Source organism: Macrobrachium rosenbergii, chromosome 5, assembly GCF_040412425.1.
Source record: "Macrobrachium rosenbergii isolate ZJJX-2024 chromosome 5, ASM4041242v1, whole genome shotgun sequence".
NCBI lineage: Eukaryota > Metazoa > Arthropoda > Malacostraca > Decapoda > Palaemonidae > Macrobrachium > Macrobrachium rosenbergii.
Genome location: NC_089745.1, coordinates 59399124 through 59424589, shown reverse-complemented (window position 1 = coordinate 59424589; position 25466 = coordinate 59399124). Strand labels below are relative to the sequence as shown.

The following is a 25466-nucleotide window of genomic DNA, read 5'->3' as shown; positions in this document are numbered from 1 at the left end:
TCAGCCAGGCTGTCCTGATAGCCAGGACCGGATTTATAGGGGGGCATAGGGGCAATTGCCCCGGGCCCCCCTGTTTGAAGGGGGTCCCCCGACTCAAAAAAAAAAAAAAAAAAAAAAAAAATCGTCTTGCTGATACCTTTCCAAATGTTAATGTAGCCCTTACAATATGTCTAAGCGTGATGGTTACTAATTGTTCAGGAGAAAGGTCATTTAGCAAATTGGCACTAATAAAAAATCATCTTAGGACCTCAGTGACTGATGAAAGGTTTAGTGCTATATGTTTGTTAGATGTAGAAAGTAGTGTTATAAAAAAAAAGATACGTTTTGATGATTTAGTCAAAGAATTTACTGAGGTAAGGTGTAGAGGGAGGGAATTTTTGTAGGCACTGTAAAAAAAATTAACAGTAATTTGAACAAATTGAAGAAATATTTGCACTATAATAACCCATACCTTTTCTCGATCACAAATCCTTATAGTAATTTGCCATATAATATAAACTGAATAATGTGGCCAAAGTTATTCTTAGTCTATGAAATTGTAAGAATTGAAAAAAAATTTTATTCTAAACCTTACATTACCTATTTCCTCGTTTAAAAAATTAAACTTTCTTCTTTATAGATGATTCAATTTCTTTATGGGGATAGGGGCCTCCATTTAGTGATTGGTAAATATGACAGAGCATGATTTTTTTGAGCCTAGGTAGATTTGGAGAGACCCCTTATTGCTGTTGACCCTGCAAGACTCACTTCCAGTGTCTTAGCCATTAGGCTATCATCGAACAGCATTAAACTAGTAGTAGAATTGTCTCCTGCATGAGATGGCTTATACATTATTCAGAGTACACTAGATGAACTCAGGCTACCTCATCTTTGCCTGCACACATCCTAACGGTCCCTGTATCAGGGATGTCACTCAAAAGTACCTTAGTAAATTACTTATTGGTTCCCTGGTGGAGGAGGTTGGGAAACTTTCGCACTACTTACACAATCAACTCTCCTTTTCCACTTGTCTTGACATCGCCTGAGGGAGATGCACACATGGGATGGCCCTTGTCCACCTAGAATTTTGGTCACCATAGCCTTCTAAATACTAAGTACTGAAGATTTAGTAAAACAATGGATTGCGTGTTAGAAAATAAAATTTCCATGAAATGCTAACATGGTTTTTTGTAACGGAACTAACTCGACTGTTGTCAACAGCATTGTTCACGATATATTTAGGTTAATGAATTATTCATAAAAAGAACTAAAAATTTTTCTTTGTGAAAGGTTAATTCATTTAGTACTGAGATTATAGTTTTCCCCTCTTTTCTAAAGAAGAGTGCTGTATATGACGGGAAAAACTGAAGAGATGTCTGGATTCTCTAGGATTTATCTGGATTGGCTTGGAAAGGTGGCTCCTCTTCGCCATCATTTTTGACCAGGACTGTATGCATCATACTGCATCTCTCAAAAGGTAATTTTTTTTACGGCTGTCTTGGTCATGTTAAAAAAAAAAAAAAACTTCTGCTTGAATTTTTCACGACAGGTTCAGTGAACCCAATAATTCTCTCTTGAGTGATTACAGTAACTCCATCGCCGTTGCCTCCCAAAATAGATACTAACACCTGTTGTGAGTTTATATGGTCTGATTTTCGCTACTGATAACTAGTCAAAGAGCAGTTATGATCAACCGTAACGGACAGAAGTGACATCTAGCATAGTCATTGTTTTGATGAAAGATTTTTCACTGGTCTTAGTCCTTCGAAACTGTGCTTCCATTTCGATGATGATGATAAAATCTGGCATCTCTCCTATTGGCATATGCATTAAATTTACTAAACCTTTTAGCGTTTGTTTCACGAAAGATTTCCCAGCCGTCTTCAGCCGAGTCATTCCACAACTTGAGGTATGACAATTCGTGGCAGCGTCCCCACCCTCGGCTCAGTCTCCTCTATTTATGGATAAACAACCGAGACCAGATTTGGTGTTTTTTTATTTTGATCCAAAGTAGGTACTTGTTGCATTTTGCTTTAAACCAGTCTAGGTGGCGTTTTTCTTTCTGTTGATGTTAGTTTCTAAATTTTATACATATATTGATTTTGTAAAGAAGCGAAGTTTTGCCTATAAGCAGCTTACGTTCCGAATCTTGATAAATTGGTAATAACTAGCGCTGATATTGATGCCATGTAACAATAAATGGCCTCAACTTTAACAATTCAGGAAATATGACTTTTTGTAGATAGGTTTTGTTCCATTTTTGTAGTAACTTTGGTGGTTCGTTGCATCCTGCTTTTATTGTATATGCTTTGTTCATTGGAGATCATATTTCATCAACTTTGGAAGTACTGTAAGCTACGGTGCCTGGCTTGATGATTCGATATGAAAACAGGTCACCGGTGCAAAATAGTTTTGCCTTCCCTTTAGCAGTTTCGTTTTGTGCATTGCATTTTAAAGAAGTTCTCTTCAGTCACTAAACGAAGAAATGTTCGATATCTTTGTCTGCATGCCTCCAAGTTCACTTCTCATTATTCGAGAACAGCCTTTTCTGGCGAGCTAAGATGGAGGCTGGGAAAGAATCATTGGTCTGGCTGAAGTTTTATGTCTATAAAGTGTGGTTACTTGAATTTTGGATTGCAAGATATTATTCTTCAAGGGTCTTAGTCATTGACTAAGTGAGGTTAATTTTTGAGTCCCTTGGCGACAAAAATTTTCAATGTCTGTATTGTCACATTTATTGTTGAAGGAATTTCGTCTTTGTATAAAAGATTGACCGCTGTGCATTGATGTGCAAGAAGACAGCTCGCCTGTCCACCTTAAGCCTGTTCATTATAGAAATGGTACTAGGGGTTGTTGGGATTAATTCAGTACATTATTTCAAGTTGCTGGCCTTTTAATGATGCTCTTGCATATAGTTTCCCAGCTTAACTTGAATCGCTCTGTATAGGAAACTGATTTATTCGATATTATAGTCTGTTTTCTCTCTCTGGTTTTTGAAGCGGGTAAAGATTCCCTTTATGTATTGCGTCTTTACCAAATTTTTGAGTAGCTCCAGGCGGCTTTTTTTTTTTTTATACAGCAGAGTTCCGTGCTTTTTACGTTTGAGATATTTATAGCATGGAAGACATTTTTGGTGTTGGTACTTGGTATGTTCAGTTTTGCAGTCCGTGAAAATTCCTGGGTATTCTTACAGTAACCATTTAAATTGATGGGCCTCTTAAAAGGGCATTTGAAATCCTTAAATCTTCTCCAAGTGCTTTTGAATACTTTGTGAAATGCTTGAAAGTACAGCAGTTGTTATAGCTGTCTTTGTTTTGTTGTAATAACATTGAAAAATCTGTTAGTAGTAAGGGGGTTTCAGACATGGTTGAATTAATCTCCTGTTTGATTTTTTTCTTGAATACATAACTCCTGGTTTCCTTCATCTGAAATGAGTCGCTTTTATGTACACCTTTTAAATATGAAAGAGGTGCGAATGTTGCTTCGTCATCCAAATGCATAGTTTCATTGCTCACCAAACAAACCTTTATCATTAGGAAAGGAGTGGGTGTTGGAGGGGTAAAGACGGTAAGTCGTTTGCATAAACGTATGAAGCAGTGAAGCTTTAACCAAAAATTCATCACTCATCAGGTGCCAAGGGATGGATACGAGTGTGCCTGAATTCGCTTTTACCGGGGGCATATTGATATTGCTTCGGGATTTCAAGAGTGGGAAACCAGATAGTTTGGTTAGTTATAATTACTTGTTCAAGACCAAAAATTACTGGATCCGTTTCTCTAGAACAAACCTATCTTGCTGCAATAGCAAAAGTAAGTGCTTTTAATTTGCTTTGTTCGTTCCTCCATAATTATCCTGCTACAGGGAAGCACAAACGTAAGGTTAAGGTATTAATATGTTTAAGGTGTTAAAGTATAGTTTGTTAATAAACAACCATGTTAAAACTAAGATCTAGTTGTAATATAGTTACAAATATTTGTTTGCTACTAGAGGGGTTATTAAATATTTTAAATTGAGCTCGAGCCTTTATTGCATTAGATAGCAAAAACAATTTAAATATTATCTCAATAGTAGACTAAGTTAATGTTTACTTATAGTATTGTTGTTTTAAACTGCCCCATTCAAATATCACACTTAGAGATGCAGAGGTGGTATAAATTGCATGTTTAGAGGTTAGATTTTGGATCATAGACTGTGTAAGTAGGCAACTTCACACAGAGCCAGTATTGAAGTGATAAATTACTTTCAGAAGCACTGAGTTGTCGGCATGAATGAAGCTGCAGCTGTTGAAGCAAACAGGTACGCAGCCGCCAAGGAGTCCTCACCTTTAGAAATCCTCGTACCAAGGTTACACAGGAAACGGGAAGCTGGAACACTGGCCACTAACAGAGGATTGTGGTATATGGAAGTGAAAGAAATTTTAGTATTTTACAAAACTAGTTGGCAACTAGAATTTATTGTCAATTATGGAAGTTTTGAGGTTTACTAAATAAATAATCTTTTCCAACTTATCTTTCTCTTTTATAACTCCACTGGAAAACTTTTGAGTGATCCAGTCACAATCAGGCAAAAGGCAATTAACATCAAGGGACGATTTGATAACTTTAAAAATTGCTTATGCGAATGTTAACATACACATTAACCAGCGTAAAAAGATACAATGACTTTTACCTTCCTCCATCAATGCTGTAAGCGAGGCCGCCTTCACAGCAGAAAAGAAAAACAATTTTAATAAAATTGTGAGGCGTCCAGAACTTCAAAAATTGCCCTGGATTACCGGCTTAATATATATTTGTTGTTCAGGCGCTCCTCTTGATACCACAAACGTTGTTGTTGTTCAGCCACACGCTTGCTTCCTCTGTAAAATTGAAAAATTTAATTTCAGATTAAAACGTTCATTAAAGAAATTCAATTGCAAATTAAGAATTTCACATCCCGATTAAAAAGTACAACTGTAAAGGCTGTTTTTCAAGGAAAAGCATGAGACAATTTTTTCCGTCTACCAATCTTGATCAATTTTAGAAATGCGATTAAAGCTTGACAAGGATTGACTTGCTGCAGCAGATGTCCTCATAGGCGCGCAGTGAAAGCCAAGCCGTGGGGAACTTTCTATAACGAGATCAAGACAATGTGAATGCTGTTAAATTTTGTATTAAATTACTCCGCATTTTAAATTTCAAGCCATGCAAAAAAATATCTTACAAAAATTCCAACCACTGAAGACATCTTTATTACTGTCATTCTTTGTCAACTAGTCTGTATTCTTCTACCGGTAAAAAACTAAAGCAGCCCAGAGGGTTCTTCAGTGCTCAATTGAAAAACAAAATGACCCTTGCACCCGAGTATGAAACTGCTGAAAGTTCTTCAGCCACTATATACAGATAAAATAAAGCCTTTCAGAGAGAGAGAGAGAACACGTACTCAGATTAGCTAATATTAAATGCTCATTTAACAAAATATCGAATCTAACCACCTTGAATAACACGCCAACAGTTTTGAACAATTTGACCTTATTCCAGTTTATCTATGACGAAAACCCCGAACACTCTAACCCATTATATTTTACTGATCTTTTATACTCCATTCTTATGAAATGTTACTAAAATATAACACTAACTGTAATGAAACATCCACGATCAATATAGTGGTCCACGATCAATATAGTACGGCCCAAGAGTTTGGAGGTTTTCGTACATAAGAGGGATAATAGTAATAGCATAAAATGAAGTAAGTGACATCCTGGTTTTCAATAGTCAGTTGCCAATACAAAAAAAGATATTCATGAATCAGGCATCACCTAACAAACTGAGAATATGAATCTTACCAGGGAGCCTTTGGAAATCAAGCTACACAGATGGTTTAATCTGAAAGCCTATAATTAAGTATCTCAAGGATTTGCCTGTCTTGAGAGGCCAACCCAGGCGTGAGATACAAAGGGCCGAAGCAGGTGGTGGTTTTGAACCATTCCAACACAGGACAAGAAAGTAATCATCTCTGAGCCTGTCACAGCCTTTTACCACAACTGTGTTTTGTGTAAATCTTTTGGAGTCCACTACTTTTCCTACATTTACCAGTGGTCAGAATTGGAGCAGACAACCGGATGTTTCTTAATTCCACACAACGGAAGACCAAGAAAAAATACAAGGATGACTATGTTAAATAGAGAGTAAAATCAGTTAGAGGGAACCACGTCTGATATAAGACGCAGTTTAATTTTTTCTTTTCTCTCTCTCTCTCTCTCTCTCTCTCTCTCTCTCTCTCTCTAAGTATATCTTAGTTTAACCAGAACACAGCTGGTTAACAGCTCTCCTAGGGTTGGCCCGAAGGATCAGATTTATTTTACGTTGCTAAGAACCAACTTGGTTACCTAGCAACGGGACCTACAACTTATTGTGGAATCCGAACCACATTATGACGAGAAATGAGTTTCTATCACTAGAAATAAATGTCTCTAATTATTCATTGGTCGCTCGGAGAGTCGAACGCTGGGCCAACAGCGTGCTAGCCGAAAGCTCTACCCACCGCTCCAAAGAAGAACTAGGGAGAGAGAGAGGAGTACGGCAAAATATCAAGTAATTCATATTCGATATTTTGCCGTGCTATTTAATATTTGCTGGAAAACAGTATCCGATATAGAATACGGTACCATTACAATTTTTCCTTCCAGCCTCAACGCTAGCAAGCAATTTGAGAGCAAAAGCAACTTAAATCCCTCTTCGATTCCGACCCAACTTCCAATGCCATTTCTATAATGAATACACAGAGACAGGCGAACTGTCTTCTTGCACCTGACTGTCTACCTTGATATCAAGTCCCTTCAGGAACAAGCATGACAGGACACACTAACGGACCTATAGAGACGAAAAATTTCATACTTCGTCGGTAAGGGACTGACATTAAGAGTTTAACCTCACCAGATGTCTAGTCAGTGGACTTGGAGATTCTTGAAGAATCTTAAATTACAATCCAAAAATCAAGTAATCACAGTCAAACTTCAGCCAGACCATTTCCCGACTCCATCTGGGCAGCCCGAAACGGCTGCTCTTTAATGAAAAATGAACTTGTAGAAATGTAGAAAAGCAAGTTGAATATATACTTATGAAAGGACTAAAGGAAACTTCTTGAAATTGCAATGCAGGAACGAAACCACTATGGGGCAGAAAAGAATCTTGAGACTGAAAGGACAATTATCATTAAGACAGCCACTAACGCTCAACATTCTTCCAAAGTTGATGAAAGGTTATTTATATGCAATGCCTAATGAACATTCAACATATACATTAACGACCGGGCACAACAAAAAGCTCTAAAGTCGTCGAGAAATAAAAAACCTATAACTGAAATTTTCATATTGGAGGCCATTTACGACTGCATGGAAATCAGCAACAAGACCAGTTATTATATCATAGGATTCATTACACGATCAAAACAACTTGGAAACTATTGCATGCCATTAGTCTTTACTCCCCATAGGGAGGTAGTACTGTCAGTGCATCCTCACGCAGTGCATTGTAGGCATTACGGTTCTTTGCAGCATCCCTTCGGCCCCTAGCTGGCACCGATATCACTCCTTTTATTATACATCCTTTCATTTGCTCTTTTTTCCATCTTAATTAACACCCTTTCCTAACAATTGTTTCAACATCATTTTCAGCGCTGAATGACCTCATAGGTCCAGGCGCTTTGCCTTTGGCCTAAATATTATATTCCAGTTCCATTAGGAGAGAGAGAGAGAGAGAGAGAGAGAGAGAGAGAGAGAGAGAGAGAGAGAGAGAGAGAGAGAGAGAGAAAGGGGGTGGGGGGCTTAAAAGCAAAATTTAGTAATCTCCTGATAGGATAAAAAAGAAGGAACCCAAATCTTTCCAGAAATGGTTAGCTATAAACAACCAAAGGGTTCAGTGGAGGGCGTGGCTTCTGCGAAGTACTGTCATACAGTTAAGTTGTGGAATGACGAAGACGAATGGAAGTCCCTCATTGGGTGAAGGGGCAAACGGTATAAAATACAATGACCACTGGAAGAGATGCAAGGTCCCCGCATCTTGCCAAACTCCGAACAAAAGAAAAGGCAGACACTACACTCAAACTATTATTAACTCCAGCCGTTACACTGGAAGCACAGAGCGGAAGGCCTGAGATCAGGTAAAATCTTTCACTGAAATAATGACTATGTTCACTCTTGGACTGCTCCAATTTCACACTTCTGGAAGGAGACAGGATGGAGGAAAGCAATTTAGAGTTTCTGCCTCAAGAACTTGTTCCTGGTAATATTTTACAGAGTTTGCGACTCGGTTTCATCCTTCTCTTCCTTGTTACAGCTCAGTGTTCTTAGGAATAAACTCCAACACGACTGCCTATCAGGAAAACTAACCCCTCAAAACACTTTTCATTACATTTGTCTTCGTTGCATTATGGCCAGCAGAAGCAAATGCACTCAACTAATAAGGGCCACACATTTATAATCACTAGAATGAAACTACATTGATCTCATTCATCACAGAGATGAAAGAATAAAAATTCTATGGAAACGTTCTGGAAATAGCCAAGATTATTATGTATGTTTAAATCCTGACTATGGGTTAGCGACATTCTTGAATAATATGAAAATACGAGTAAAGAAAACCTGGTACAATGGATTACGGGTATTCTTGAATAAATATCAAAATATGAGTAAAGAAAACTTGGTACAATATACTGTATAAACAATAATGGAATCAAGATGTAGATGGGCAATTGAAAAGAAGTGAGCCTAAGACTCTGATGAATGACAGGTAGGGAAGGCAATCTATAATATATGACCTAGAAGCAGCAGAATCATCAAGCCAAAGACAGTTGGCAAGAACAAGGGAAGAAGTGGGAAGAATGGATACATTCTCAGACATAAAAGGGAAGAAGGAATATTTTCTGGAATAGTGAGTAACTGCTCTTCTTAGCAATGGTTATGCTTTTTTTTACTTATCCAATCCTAGATAAGGACGGTTGAGGTTAGGAAGGCATCTGTCCCTAAAAACAACTGACAAACCTAATAAAAAATGTCCCGTTAAGGAGTGCTAGAAACAACAGAAAAAGACTCATGAACAGCAACGTCCCCAATTAGGGATTAAGCTGAGAAAACGACGACTACTAAAGGACAACGGATCTGATTTGATGTTAACCTAAGAGAGGAACCAGCAGAGATTTAGGCAAGGAAGTAAGTTAGCGGAGCTCCAAAGAAAAATGGCGAAGTTCTGGGACCATAAGGAAGGACATGAAACTTGTTCTGGAGATTTAAGTCCCTGCAAAGTCGTCCACAATACATTAAAAAATTGTACAGGAAAAAGGACCTAATTAATGAAACAGACATGTGGTGACCTGAAGAATGGGATAGGAAAACAGTACTGAATATGAAATATAGTGGAAAATGAGGTGCCCTTCAATCTGAAGTGATGAATATCAAGATTGATGGAGTATCGTATAAAAATATTAAAAGTGGAAAATGAAGGGACAATACAAAAATAGTGGCATAATCACAATCAAGTTATATCCCAAAATTTAAAAAAAATTTTTTTGGAGGTAGAATCAAATACAATAATACTAGTAAACAAAACTCATGGTAAGAAAACTAACAACAATAAATCCCTATTTTACATAGCTTTCTACTACAAAAACTAACCAAGGCCTAGAAATAAACGTATGATCTGGACTTTGTCTAGAGCTTCTGGATTTTATTATTCTCAAAGAATTGCCAAAATGTCTAAAAAGTACGGAATCCAGTCCATCAAACGTTAAGATGGAAGTAGCTACATTCTTAATCTAAGAATTGCTACACTCTTAATCTAAGAATTGTACAAAGTAAAAAGATGGGTTTGCAGATAGATTGGAAGGACTTCTAACCGAATGGCTAACCCAAGAACACAAAATAAGTGCGATATGATGCTTACCAACCGGGTAAAAAATGATGGCGTGAGGAAGAGTCACCTTTCCAAGCCGATCCAGAAAGAAAATTCTAGAATTTGATACTCTAAATGACCTCTCAGTTTTTTCCGTCATGTGCAGTACTCTAGAAAGAGAAGAAAAAGATGATTTCAGTTGAATGCATCAGTAATATCCGTTTGTGAACAAAAGAAAATCAATTCTCAGTGCACTCTATAGTGAACAGAGAAGTGTTTTTAACAACAATCAAGTTAGTTCTGTCACAAATTTATAATCGTTGAATACAACAATGTACTAGCCTGCCCTTACAGTCTAGAATGAACTAACATAATGTTTTACCAGAGCATTCAAGAACAGCTCTCATATCAAAACAAGTTGACTATCGTTGTTATTCACATTGACCAAAATATTCTGTAAATCTTTTTACTAATCTAAACCATTCTTTTACTAGATCCCAATACTACAGTATGTAGGAGGACACATTAACCATAATCCTAGGTGGACAAGGTCAAACCAATGAGATCTAAGAGCGTCTTACATAGCTGATGTCAAGAATAGTTGAAAAATAAAAAGTTAGTTGGATAAGTAGCGCGAAAGTTTCCCTACCTCTACTAACAGAAGACCAATAAATTCACAGAGGTACTTTTGAGAAAAGGGATGACAAAGGACTGTTAAGATGTGCGTTGGCTAAGACAAAGTAGTCAGAGTTAATTTTCAATTGTACTCTTTGAATAATGCGCAAACCATCTCATCCAGATGGCATTTCTACAGTACTACTGCTTCATACTGATCAATGTAAGTAGACCATTGTCTTGTTGGTCCTTCTCCAAACATAACTAGGATCAGAAAAAACTATCTTCTCATGTCATCTTTAGTGACTACTATCTGGGAAGATATCAAAAAGGTTCTGAGGCACTATCAGGAAAAGTAGGCTGCTAAACCTATCAAGTCTATGAAAAAAAGACAGGCCTAATGCACTTACTCCAATCTGTTAAAAAAAATCATGCAACAAGCTAATGTCTTAACCAGAACCAATATTTTTAGAAAGGTGATTGTGATATTAATTCTCCCAAGGAAGCATGTCTGCTTAAGCAGTTTACTAGGGTGGGGGTGGGGGTCGGGGTTTGGGCAGCATAAGGATGATATCAGTCGAAATCTTGACTGCCGTAATTTTGGTAAAGGGTGGTCTCTACGAACAATAAGAACTTGCTGCACATAAGAGGAATCTGGGTGCGAAAGCCCTGTTGTTGTTTAAATGAAAATCCATTTTTTTAACACTATTTTTAGTTATATAATTTTTTCTTTGAAAGCAGTCAACCTCCGAAAGACATAACGTACAAAGCTATTTATAAATAACTATTGCTATTAGGTATGGAAGTATTTGAGGGCATAACCGCAAAAGAGCCCTACTCACACCCAGTGTTTTTTTTTTTTTTGTTTTGTTTTGTTTGCTACATATTTCACATATCACTCAAGAATGTCCCTAAAGCACAGAAAAATATATAAATTGGTGGCAAGTGCAGCAAGAGAAAAATTATCAGATATTTTCTTATGGAAAGACCTTGTACGGCAACAAATAATGACACCATTATAACCACTCCAGGGAAAATGATGATAATTATACATATGAATACAAAACTGCATTCTCACCATCAATTCGATTACACCCAGAGGTTCATGTCACTTAAGGAGTCTGCTTCCAGGTAGTAAATGGATCCTGTGTCGTGGAATATTGGTGCCTCTGCTTCATGCGTTCAGTTGCAGAACCCCTCTTCCTAATGACCATTTATCTGAAGAAAAACCACACTTATTAGAACACCTTTTATGACAACCATGATGGTGACATCCTCCCAAAGTGACAGTGCAAAGTAAGATAGCAAAAAATTGCTTAAAAAGATTAAATTTTTCATAAGTTAACCTTCTTGGTAAGTGATATGATTAAAGTTATTCTTCATATGGACCATACACAAAAAGCTATTGCTTGCTAAGCAAGCTTTCAGGGGATATTTAGTCCATTTGCTAAAGGAATTCAAACAAATGTAACATTTAGCCATGCAACACGAGATTGAGTCAGCATCAGAATACAGGTATCAATACTATATTTACCGAAGATAGCAACAAATTTATACCGAAATCACAAATATGGGATAGTATACAGCAAAACTTATGATGAAATATTGAGAAAACAAGCCTTCCATTAATTACACCTGTTATTTTAAAACTAGAAATTTCTTGAAATTTATGCGATCAGCTTTGATAAACTGCAGCATATGGACCAAATCACGACTACCAAACAGATATGGACTGAAAAAAATTGCAAGGTAGAAATGCAAGAGAGAGAGAGAGAGAGAGAGAGAGAGAGAGAGAGAGAGAGAGAGAGAGAGAGAGAGAGAGAGAGAGAGAGAGAGAAATTCAAACTGGTAACTTCAACTTTTGAAACTAAAGGGTACCATCAGTTAAGCAAGGAACCTGTATGTAACTCTCAATTGAGAACTAGCAAGCATCTAAGTGACTTGAAATGTTTTTTTTGTTAAAAGAAAGGTCACACTGTAAAGGACTGCTTCAAGCATAAAACTTATTTGGCTAGACAGATGAAACCGGTTAATTTAGTTAGTACAGGAAGTGGTTCCGTACTTCAGATGGATGAATGGAAAAATACTATTAAGAGCTTTGGTAATTACTTATCTAAAGATAGCTTAGCTGTAAGTGAATCCGGTATTAGGAAACCAATTACTGTATTAAGGGATACGAGTGCAGCCATATCAGTTGTCCTTAAGTCTTCCCTACCTGATGATTCGGTTACTGGGGATGAGTTTATCATGATTGGGGGGTTTCCTGATGCTTGCATTCCTTGTCCTTTGCAAACACTTTATTTAGACACAGACTATGTTACGGGTCTAGTTAAGGTCGCGGTGACAGATACATTACCTGTCAAAGGGGTTGATATTCTATTAGGAAATGATTTAGGAAAAGAAAGTTGCCTTGTGAATCCTATTGTCATGAAAACTCCTGTATCTGAAGCAGAAGTAGCAGTTGTAACTAGATCTGGATTATGTACCGATTCTGATAATTATGATTTAAATCTAGATAGCAATGTTGATAGTTCATTAATTAGTACACCTCTGGAAATATCTTTACAAAGAGATGATTTAATTAGAGCTCAGAGGGATGATGTAAGTTTGAAACATATCTTTGAGAAATGTGAAGAAGGGTCAGGAAATGATTATGTTAAGGAAAAGTTTATTTTGAAAAATATCTGTTACATAGATTGTCACGACCGACTTTCGCTAATAGTAATGAAGTAATTGACCAGGTAGTAATACCCTTTAAATTGTGACCGAAAATAATAAGTTTGGCTCACGACAATATAATGAGCGGTCACTTAGGCGTCAACAAAACTTTTAAGAAAATTTATGACTCATTCTATTGGCCATCGTTGAGGAGAGATGTAAAGAACTTCGTAAATTCCTGTCACGAGTGTCAGATGGCAGGAAAACCTAACAAACCAATTCCTAAGGCACCTTTAATCGATATCCCGGTTACTGGAGAGCCGTTTGAACACAGTTAATAAGTATACCTTAGTTTAACCAGACCACTGAGCTGATTAACAACTCTCCTAGGGCTGGCCCGAAGTATTAGACTTATTTTACGTGGCTAAGAACCAATTGGTTACCTAGCAACGGTACCTACATCTTATTGTGGAATCCGAACCACATTATACCGAGAAATGAATTTCTAACACCAGAAATAAATTCCTCTAATTCTTCACTGGCCTGCCGGAGAATCGAATGCCTGGCCTAGGAGAGTTAGGCGAGTACGATATCGACACATCCAGTGAAGAACTTTGAGCACATAGTAATAGATATTGTGGGACCATTACCAAGAATTAAGAAAGGAAACTGCTACATACTCTCAATTATTGATAGAATGTCACGATACCCAGAAGCAATTCCCATTCGGAGCGCTAAAGCTAAGGCAGTGGTGCAGCATCTCATTGCATATTTTACTAGATTTGGGTTGCCTAAAACACTTCTGTCTGACAATGGGAACAATTTTACAGGTAAGTTTTTCAAGGACCAGATGAAGCTCTTCGGTATGAAGCACAATACCTCTACCCGTTATCACCTCGAAAGTCAGGGTGTCATTGAAAGATTTCACCAGACCTTGAAACACATTCCTAGGAAGCTATGTAGTAGTGAAGATAACCTTTGGGATGACATGTTGCCCTATGCTTTGTTTGCTTTAAGACAAGCACCAAGTGAAACATTAGGTCTTTCACCCTTTGATTTAATATCTGGACCTAAAGTGAGAGGCCCTGTAGAGGTTTTGAGAGAAACTTGGGATGACGAGAAAACAGAAGTTAATGTTGCAGACAAAATTGATCATTTTAACAAAATTGATCATTTTAAAACTAAGTTATTTAGAGCTTGGGATTTAGCTAGAGAAAACCAGGCAAGTGCTCATTAGAAAAATGAAATAGTGTACGACAAGACGGCAAAGTCTCGTGTCTTTGAGAAAGGCGATTTAGTATTAGCTCTTTTTCCGAAGGAGGCAAGTTCACTTAAGTATAAGTTTAATGGTCCTTATAAGGTCCTGGATAAAAAGGGAGATGTTAATTACCTTTTACAGTGTGACGGTAAAATAAAGACTAGATGGGTTCTATATTAATCTCCTTAAAAAATATAACAATGCAAAGACTTCAGTTTGTAATATTAATGTAAAACGTCCTTCATAAGATGTTAACAATCAAACTGCTGATCAGGCTAGTAATTCTTACATACTCAATTCATTTGACTATTATCATCATTTGGATCCCACCCAGGCAAAAGATGTAAAAAGAATAATTTCAAAGTATCCTAAAGTAATAAGGGATGAACCAGGTCTTACTCATTTAATTGAACACGACGTTGAACTGACTGATAAAACCCCCATTAGACAGCATCCTTACCGGCTGAATCCACTAAAAGCTGAAATTGTTGAGAGAGAGATGGATTATATGATAGCTCACAACCTAGCAAAACCTAGTTCTAGTCCTTGGGCTTCTCCTGTTGTTTTGGTCGAAAAAGAAGGAAACCAGCATAGGCTTTGTATTGATTACAGAAAGCTCAATTCAGTGAACAAGCCGGACAATTTCCCTTTAACCAGGGTAATTGACTGTTTAGATAGAATAGGTACAGCTAAATACATAAGCAAAATAGATTGTCTCAAAGGTTACTGGCAAGTCCCCCTAACTCAACGAGCGAGAAAAATATCTGCTTTCGTAACTCCACATGGATCCTTTGAATGCCTTGTAATGCCATTCGGTATGAGAAACGCTGCAAGCACTTTCCAGCGCTTGATGAGCAAAGTTATCTGTGACATGGAAGGCTGTGTCGTATATCTTGATGTTATTATCTTTTCGGACACATGGGAAAGGCATCTGTTTATCTTAGATAAGGTGTTGGAGGCCCTAGACAACGCAAATTTAGTGATAAATCTTTTATTTTTTTTTAACGTTAGTTTAACCAGACCACTGAGTTAATATTAACTCTCCTAGGGCTGGCCCGAAGGATTAGACAAGCTATTTAAACTCTAATAATTTAATTAAACCTAGCGACATATGTTAATCTAAGAACTAATTAAGTTAATTAGGGATATATTATAAATTATTCTATGAATCTTATATTTTATCGTATAAATGATTAAATTTAAGGAATTTTAAAATATTAAAAAGTGAAAATTTGTCATTTTCTGACAGTATATCTTTCAAGGAATATCTTCTAAATAAAATGTCTCTTTGGATTCTATATTTTGGACATCTTTAAAATATGCTTTACTGTTATTTGTATATTACATATTTCGCACATAGGTATAGGGGCATGGGGGTTACTCATCAGGTAACCATGTGTCAGTTTAGTGTGACCAATTCTTAGCCGTGTCAACATTACTGAAAACCTGCGGCAATTCTGATAGGATGATGGCCACGGGTCTACAGTTTCTTTTATTTCTCTTAATTTATTGTTAAGATTGCTTTCCTCCAGTTATTTTGCCATTTCTTCTTAATCTAAATCTTAAGAAGTGTGAGTTTGGTAAGGCTCTAATTACCTATTTAGGACAAGATTGGTATGGGATCAGTCGCTCCTAAAGAAAGTAATGTAAAAGCAATAATGGATTTTCCCGTCCCAGTAAATAAGAAACAAGCCATGCGATTCATAGGAATGACAGGCTATTTCCGCAGATTTATCCCTAACTTTGCTACCGTTGCTACTCCCATTACCACCTTATTCAGAAAGAATGAACCTTTTCGTTTTAACTGCGCTTGTGTAGAAGCGTTTAACAAACTAAAATCTGTTATTATTAACAGCCCAATCTTGGCTACCCCCGATTTCAATACACCTTTCAAACTGAATATTGATGCTAGTGATCTGGGTATCGGAGCATTATTGTTTCAGGACATTGAAGGAATAGATCACCCAGTGGCCTACTTCGCTAAAAGACTAAATAGTAAAGAAAATTATTCAACAGTTGAAAAGGAACTGCTTGCTCTTGTTTTAGCACTCGAACATTTTGAGGTATACGTCACTAATGGGACCGGCCCAGTTACGGTGTACACGGATCGCAATCCCATAGTATTCCTCAATAAGTTCAGGAATAAAAATAAAATTCTTACACGATGAAGCCTGATGTTGCAGGACTACGAGCTGGAAATAAAGCATATCAAAGGTGTGGACAACCAGGTTGCAGATGCACTGTCTCGAGGCTTTGTACTTGTATGAACAGTGGTATGTACAAGTTTTACCTGTAAAACTTTTCTTTTTGGTGGGGGGTGTTACGGAAATATGTATTTATCTTCATATTATTGTTAAGTTGTTGTGCTGCAGAACGCAAATGGGTGTTCTCATGGTAACTGAACAGTCGAAGGACCGTTATCTATATTTGTTTCTCCCGTTACCTAAGGTGAGGTTGGGTGGTTTAACCCTAATCCTGCGGGCAAAAGCCTTGGACACGACTGCGAGAGAGGAACGGCCCTCGATATTGGTGGACCTGTTGGAAGGTCTTTTATTGGATGTTACTGGATCGCTCAGGAACATTGTATAGCAAGTACGACTTCAGGGAAGTCTTGGAAGTTTCGCAGACTAGAGATTGCTGGCCAGCACACTGGGTAGTTTACTTATGCCCTAGTGAAAACGTGTTGCCCAATGAATACGATTTGCTTTTCCCCCGTCAAAGCCTTGGCGAACTTAGAGATCATCTGAACTCGACTCCAGTTGTGGATAGCGACCTCCGTATTCATCAGCCGAACATCTGCTTCGTCTCCAATTGTTAGTCGACGCAGGATTCTTCAGAGGTCTGCTATGGATATCTAATCAACGGACTTCGATGGCGCTGACGAACCTTCGCAAATTCAAAACTCCCCATCATCGGATCCCTTCGACCTTAAACGTTCTAGGAACTTATTTTTTCATCATCGTTATTTAAAGTTGAGTTATTGTAAACCATTTCATGTTAAAGCTTTCTTCCTTTACGCCTACCAATTACACTGAAGGTATTCCTATAAGTATTGCATTTTTCTTCATTTTTAATGTTAAAGGGCGTAAGAGCCTGGAGTCAGTCATAAACATGACCCGCCCGTAATACCTAGTCTAACAACTAGGTAAATAATTCATTTCCAATGTCAGCAGAGGTACACTGGATTTTTGAAGAACACGCCCATCTGTCCATAATCGTCGGATTCTGAGTCGAAAAGGTCATTCAGTTGTGAGCTCGACACGGTACCAAAGAGCTACAAAGCCACAAGAATAATCATCGTACAATACGTACAATGCTTTCTATGTTGACCACATCAGAATAAAATGTAGAATAGAGTATAAAATTTACGCCAAAGGCCTAGCGCTGGGACCTATGAGGCCATTCAGCGCTGAAAGCGAAACTGGCAGTAGGAAGGTCTGAAAGGTGTAACAGGAGAAAAACCATGCAGTTGCACTATGATACAATTTTTTAGAGAGGATGGAAAGTCAGATGGTAGAGAATATGAACAAAGGTACAGTAAAAGGAATGAAAGAGGTTGCAGCTAAGGGCCGAAGGAACGCTATAAAGACCCTTAAGTAATGCCTGCAGTGCACCATGTGAGGTGCATTGGTGGCACTACCCCCCTACGGGGATGTTGACCACAAGGGAGCCTTTACTGTCCAGCTAAGGATTTCCGTGATTTCGTCGCTGGGTAATTTCATCCAGCTATTCTCACCACATTTTAATAACGGTGAGAGATGTCACTTCATGTGGAAGTACGAAGGTATGCTTTTCACCCAACGGTAAATAACTTACCCATTTGTGACAAATATTGCGTATGTAGCATCTTGATCTACAGCAGTTTTTTTTTTTTTTTAAATTTCAAATAAAAGGTTGCCTTTTTTTAATGTTGTTCACTGTAAAAATTAAATCAAGTATAGGGAAGATCAAACTATCATACGAGCATGATATGATCTCATAATTATCGAAGCAGCATGTAAAGATGGAACACCAAAGAAAATACTGGAGAAGGATGAGTCAACCCAAATCGAGAGATAATCAGCAACCTGGGGACATTGCTCTGAGGAAGTTGATGAAGGAACTTGCTGTGAAATGTGTGATGCATGGTTCCACTATGAATGTTCAAGTATCGAGGTCAGATACACACCCATACTTTGGAGTGACAACATATTGTACATACATATATATATATATATATATATATATATATATATATATATATATATATATATATATATATATATATATATATATATATATATATATATATATATATATATATATATATATATATGTAATAATTGCAAGAGGCCTGAACAAACATCATACAAAAACTCATTGAGGATGAACTTGAAGAAATAAAAGAAAACATTAAAAAAGTTGATTATGTAGAGAAGAGAACTAGATTTGAAGGCCCACCGTCTATGCTGGTTAGGAAGAGTTCGGAGGTCCACACCAGGCCTTCTACTCTTTTATGCACCACACTTACGGGCCGGGTTGTGGGCAAGCGACAGTGTTGTTTTAACGCCATGAAATCCAAACCAGTTAACTACCAATCGCGCTACTAGGACGTGAACCAGTACCCTGCTTTGACCCTGAGACCCTGCTTTCCTCTGCCCTCCCCCATCTCTCTCTCTCTCTCTCTCTCTCTCTCTCTCTCTCTCTCTCTCTCTCTCTCTCTCTCTCTCTGACCATGCTTCACGTTAATTGTATGAACAATGTATGAACAATCTCGAAAGTTAGAAAGCCACCTTGATATGGGATATCGTGGGTGCAGAAATTACCCGCCGTAACCAGAAATATCTTCATACTAGAATAATATTCCAATACATCAGTGCACATAATAGTTGTGAATAATGTGAATTGATAATGATTTGGTTGCAGTTTGCCTTGTGACCATGCCCTTGCCCTTTTAACGTATGTCCCCCAGGTATGTCTTGGAATGGAATATAGAATTTGGGCCAACGGCCAAGCGCTTGATCTGTGAGGTCATGCAGCGCTGAAAGGGAAATGGAAAGTACAAAAGGTTTGAAAGGTGTAACAGGAGGAAAACTTCGCAGCTCCATTATGAAACAACTGTTGGGAGAGGGTGTTAAGTAAGATGGAAGAGAGAGTGAGTGTGAGAGCACTGGCACAAAAGGTACTGGGCCAACCGCGAACATTACTTCTGATAGAAGTCTGGCGGGAAAGGCAGCTTCCCCAACCTACAAGTAACGGTCCAACTTCACACCTACAATACTTCAAGAGATAATCCACACAAAGTTTATTCAAAATCATTTCAAGGGAAGGATATTTGACCTTGTTTGGAACGTCAATCCATTCACGCTTAGCAACTAAAAATGTTGGACGTCTGAAAACTTCGTGTCTAGAGCACTTTGGAATTGGGATTCTTTACAGTGATAAAGCTGTCCTTCATTGAGTAGTCAATTTGTCTTTAATGACGATTCAAGACACAAAAGCAAAAATATATGAAGACTTCCTGAACATATACTAGAAGTAGTTGAACACGGGTGTATAGGAGACAGGGTGCAGCAAAATTAGGAAAAAAGCCTCTCAAGAAAACGGCAATCACGCTATTCTGTAGGCTGCTCTAGATACTAAGGCGCAAAAAAAAAAAAAAAAAACGTTGCTATTCAAGGTGGAACTCACCAGAATGTTGCAAGAAATGTAAAAGCAGCAGTCAAAACTGATCAGTAAAACCAACCAGTGAAATGGGGCTCGCCTGATGGACTAAACAAAGGCTGCGGGAGAGGGGGGGGGGCTCTTATAAATCAACTGGGATGGGAGGAAATCTTTCAAGTGACTGAGGCAGAACCTTACAACGGCTGGAGACAACGTGTGAATTAGATGCTCTCATAGTCTTACAAAAACACGTTATAACACCCAACCATATGACACCATTAAATTTCCTACTGCTGTATTTATTCGAGGGAAAACTATGACGGGACAAGGGCAGAACAGACAGGCAATGCAAACGGACGCGAGGCAACAAAAAAAGTATACATTAGTTTAACCAGACCACTGAGCTGATTAACAGCTCTCCTAGGGCTGGCCCGAAGGATTAGACTTATTACCCTAATTCTTCATTGGCCGGCCGAAGATTCGAACGCGGGCCCAGCAGAGTGCTAGCCGAGAACGGTACCGACCATCCAACGAGGAACTAAGCGAGGCAACACAATAACATTATTATGCCACCTGTCAAAATCACAGGAAGCACCCGAGCGTGCCCCGTAGACTAGTGATCATTCTCAATACTGGATAAACAAGGTTTACTTTGATCTTGCAAAAGACGACAACCAAGCTTTGAAATTTTAATATAGCAGCCTCTGGTTATCACAGGATAGACTAATAGCCAGGGAGAGAGGGAGAGCAAGCTTACAGTACATGTGGGGAGGATTTACAAACATACACCAACTCGTCCGGTAACTGAATTGCACTGCACTACTGAATGATTGCTCATCCGTGTTAATCCTCGTAAGCTTAAGTAACACCATATACAAAACTTTAAAGTTTTTCATATATGATACTCTAAGCAAGAACACACCGAGATGCCCCTATCAGGAAAGATTCAAGAATTCCCCGAGTAGTTAGCTACAAACTTAAAAGCGTAATATCAATTTTTCTATTCAATATGCACCTATGTTTTGAATAGCCAAGAAAAGTTTACTTGTAACTCAAAACGCCAAAAGGCCCTGACTTTAAGTTAAAGTGTTTCAATGCGAATAAATAGTTATCACCAAGACAGTAAACTATTTTGAACACTGATTTTGAAATACCTGTACGTTTGATGTAGACAAACTATATAGACGTTAAGCAAAGAATGAACAAGGAATTAGCAAAAAACTTCATACATTATAAATGGCAATCCAACAGTAATTTTTCTTATGGCTAGAGCATAATTTCACTTTATACGGCTCCAACGCAGCTTTTAAAAACTTCCAAACAACTATTCCTCTCCTCCATCGAAAATCTTCATTGATAATTAGCCTGTTCTGCGACTTGAAAATCAAACGAGAGAGAGAGAGAGAGAGAGAGAGAGAGAGAGAGAGAGAGAGAGAGAGAGAGAGAGAGAGAGAGAGGGGGGCCCTTGTACGAGGACTAACAGTATTCACCGACACTTCACAACAAATCGGCTCGTTAAGTTTTTACTTGAAACCATAACCATATTCCAGAGTTGACAAAAATTATTTACCAAAATGTTTTGAACACTCGACATTCATTTCGGTAGCAGTTTAGGACATTTAGAGATACTGGGCCATACCTAATATCCTACATTTATGGGAGACCACAGTGGGAAACCAGGAATTTTGGGTGGGGGAAAAATACTTAAGTGAAATACGTGGGTGTATTTTTACCAAACCTACACTACCACAAGGCATCGGGTCCTCACCTGGCAGGGAAAACAAACCCCACTGGACCGCCCACGTATCCTAACCTAGGAAACTATAAATTAAAAGAAATATGGTTGGGGCCTAACCTAACCTGACCTAGAGCGTAGGTCCTTACCAGGTTGGGGCGGGGAAGCTTCAACACCCTGACCTAACCTAGGGCACTGTACATAAAAAAAAAAAAAAAATAGGCTTGTGACCTAACCAAAACTACGCCTCACCTATCTAACCATAGATACCGGGTCCTTAGCTGGCAGACCTAGAAACCGCCCCCCCGCCCACTCCACCATAGCCTAGGTCACCAGGTCCTTTTTTTAGTGTAGTGTTCCTTTGAAAACATTTAAGAAACCTTACGTTAGTCAGAACTTGAAAGGGTATTATGGGGACGTTAAAATACATCACTATATTTCACTTTTGTATTTCCCCTGTCCAAAAACCAGGTTTCCCACAGTGGTCCCCCCATAACTGTCAGAAACGTTCAAAACGCACTCAAATTTTTCATGTGAATTTTTGCAAGGCAGCCGAAATAATGTAAGGAACAAAACTTAAGTCCTGCACCAGAGAAGCCATTAACTTGACCTGAAGCCTACATTTCCAATTACCGCCTGAATTCCAAAATCTCATCTAATTTGTGAAATTTGGGACAAAATAAACAAGCAGGTTTCAGCTCCTCTCCGTACCCACATTTCCATATGGAAAAAAACAAGTCATCCTTACCCATGATACACTAAAACCAACAATATCTGATCGGGAACCATACTTGCATGTGCGTCAACATAAAGAAATTAGAAAAAGTCAGAGGGGGTGTGGGGGGACAACAATACTCATCAGGAGATTAAAAAAAATTCAAGTTAGATAACTTATGGCAAAAAGATTCTATAAATTCTACCGTCGAAAACCAAGTTTCATTTAAGGCCTGTTTAGAGCAAGGTCTAGACCTTGGATTAGAGCCTGAATTCACCGGTCTTAAACTGCTGTAAAGGCTGAGTGCAGTAGTTACTTTTCTCTTACCGTACGATTATGCAGCTCCTTCAGCAATAAAGGTAAACGTAAACGGTAAATATTCAAAATAAAAGACTCTCGGGTAAAACATTTAAGGAATCTCTTTATTATTACGTGTCTCTCTTCTCAAAAACTCGAAACCCACCCCAACCCCCGACAGGAGGGAACAATAAATACTACTCGAGCACTGAAACATTTTGCCGAATGACAAAATAACGAGGCTAAAGGGCTTTTACCCACCGCTCTTATTCGATTATGTTCCATTAACCCAAAATGAATGAAAGTGGAGTTCCACATCAATATTATTTTCTGCTTATTGCCTTGACATACTGAAAATCTATGTAACGCAGAAAGACAGCTCCAGGTCACACTGAATAATTCTACTCAAGACTTTGGGTAGCTAATCCTACACACGATATTGTAAGAGCTTACTTAATCAAAAGCCCTTCCAAACACACCTGAATATTTCAAATGATTGTCTGATAAAGAAAGCCGCCTTCAATCATACACTAAGCACTTTATTCCATGGCTAAATTTGTAATTAATTTGGTATAAGTAGATTTTCATCTTCAACCGATTACAATTCACCAGCCGATACCACTTTGAGCCCTCAGATAGGGCAAGTTCTCGACAATTACTGGTCACTGGAACACTGGGTTTCTTAAACATGGTAAATGCCTATTGTACTTAACCTTTAGCCAGAATTACGAAACTAATTAGTTACTCACGAAATAGTAGAAGCCATAACCACGAACACAAGAGGAGAAAACAGACAGCTTAAAAATATTGCCGGTTGTTTTACAAGGCTGTCTGCAGCTGCGCACTGCTCAAGACGTCAGATTAGATGCAGTTTTCTCTTGGCCAATCAGAGACCTCCACCATAACCAACAAAGAAACCTTTTCTATTGCCTTCTCTCATTGGCAGAAGCACTTGAGGTCTGGGCAGTAAATGGAAGACTTTGAAAACGGTTTCCTCATTGGCCAGTGGGGCAACAATCGATTTTCCTAAGATTTTTTTTTGCGTGGTGATAAATACAGTATATTTTCGTTTTCGTGTAAGAATGATAACAGTAATTTCTGGAATGTTGTAACACAAAAATAATTTTTTATTAAACAGACCCTGTTAATGGTATTTCTTAAACTTTAATGTTATCGAGGAGAAACCATTTTTATAGGAATCCAATTTTATCTCGCAATAAACATTGCCGTGTTTATAAAGGCATTGCATAACATACAGACAGATAACAAAAAAAAACCAAATAAATGGGAACTGGAGACTTATGATAACTGCTTCGATTTCAAGGAACCTTTACTTAATTTAACTAATGCTGATTTACAAAATAATTATTGGTCTGGGATCTGCTGAAATAAATACTACTGAAATAATACCTTGTCCGTATATCAAAGCCTGAACGAGAATGTTCATGGTATCAGTTTTCAAAAGACACTCGTACAACATTTCCTATAAATCTCACTTTTATCTCAAAATATTAGATGTAGTAATATTCATTACTAATAAGAACACATTTTGCTGCAAAAATTCCAAATCTTCAAGCGGCTGGTTGGTTGCTTTAGATTAAACTGGCCTGTAAGTGTGGTCATGCAACCCAGCTGAGAACATGACTGATAAACTTCCGGATGAGTCATGCTAACTATACGTCCGATCGAACAGTTAAACCACGAACTGAGTTATACTGCTACAGTTTTTAAACAACGTTTGAAAAATATGGCAGACTCAAAAAGCAGTGGTAGAAGTCAGCAACCATTGACGAAACAAGCAATTAATAATAATTTCCAAGACTTCCCTTATTTATTACTTTAAGGAACTAAACAAGGGCATTGACGGGCATCGTTGCCATGATACAAACTACAATACACATGAAAACACAAATGACAACGATAAATCTCATTACAGTGAAAGAGCGTTTAGTATTCGGCCTGAATGTTTACCACCACTTCCCTAAGTAATGATTACCTGATTGTTAGCGGGTTGTTGTAGGTGTGAACTGGGGAGAGAGAGAGAGAGAGAGAGAGAGAGAGAGAGAGAGAGAGAGAGAGAGAGAGAGAGATCAGTGCTCTGCCAAAATGTCTACCGTCATAATTAATTGGCACCGACGAGGTAACCTCTCAATATAGCTGTTCGCTCTGCATTTCATAATTTAAGACATCTCTTCACAGACACGATCTAAATCTTACTCCTGGGCGGAGGTGGAATTTGAGTGACTTGAGAGGGCGAAGGAGAGGGAGAAGTAGATGGAGGTAGAGGGGGAGGGGAAGAGGGAGATGGAGGGAAAGGAGATGGAGGCAGTGGGATATTAGGGCTGAGAGAGAGGTGAAAATTTGAGTGACTTGAGAGGGCGAAGGAGAGGGAGAAGTAGATGGCGGAAGAGGGGGAGGGGAAGAGGGAGATGGAGGCAGTGGGATATTAGGGTTGAGGGTGAGGTGGAAATTTGAGTGATTTGAGAGGGCGAAGGAGATGGAGAAGTAGATGGTGGCAGAGGGGGAGGGGAAGAGGGAGATGGAGGCAGTGGGAATTTAGGGCTGAGGGAGGGGGCAGAGGTGTGGTTTATTTGCAATTATTTTATTATAATCCAGTTTGGTATAATTTATAGTAATTAGTTGATTACTGACCATTCAGAGGCAATTTATTTGGTGTAGTGAACATCATTTTAGTTTCATGCA

General features: G+C 38.3%; 2 long non-coding RNA genes across 17 annotated transcripts in view; one reads left to right on the top strand and one right to left on the bottom strand.

Moving 5' to 3' along the window:
- Positions 1–4483, top strand: part of LOC136838835 (uncharacterized) — a 65723-nt gene extending 61240 nt beyond the window's left edge. For all 16 annotated transcript variants that reach the window (XR_010853129.1, XR_010853132.1, XR_010853122.1 and 13 more), the window contains 3 exons: positions 1321–1456; positions 3610–3788; positions 4226–4483. This is a non-coding gene — a long non-coding RNA (uncharacterized lncRNA). The remainder of the gene's footprint in view (positions 1–1320; positions 1457–3609; positions 3789–4225) is intronic.
- Positions 3989–23641, bottom strand: LOC136838837 (uncharacterized). The gene is made up of 5 exons (XR_010853135.1): positions 23513–23641; positions 11536–11675; positions 9894–10012; positions 4648–4834; positions 3989–4358 (listed from the first exon to the last, which is right to left on the bottom strand). It is a non-coding gene; the product is annotated as an uncharacterized lncRNA (long non-coding RNA).
- Positions 23642–25466: the final 1825 nt, after the last annotated feature.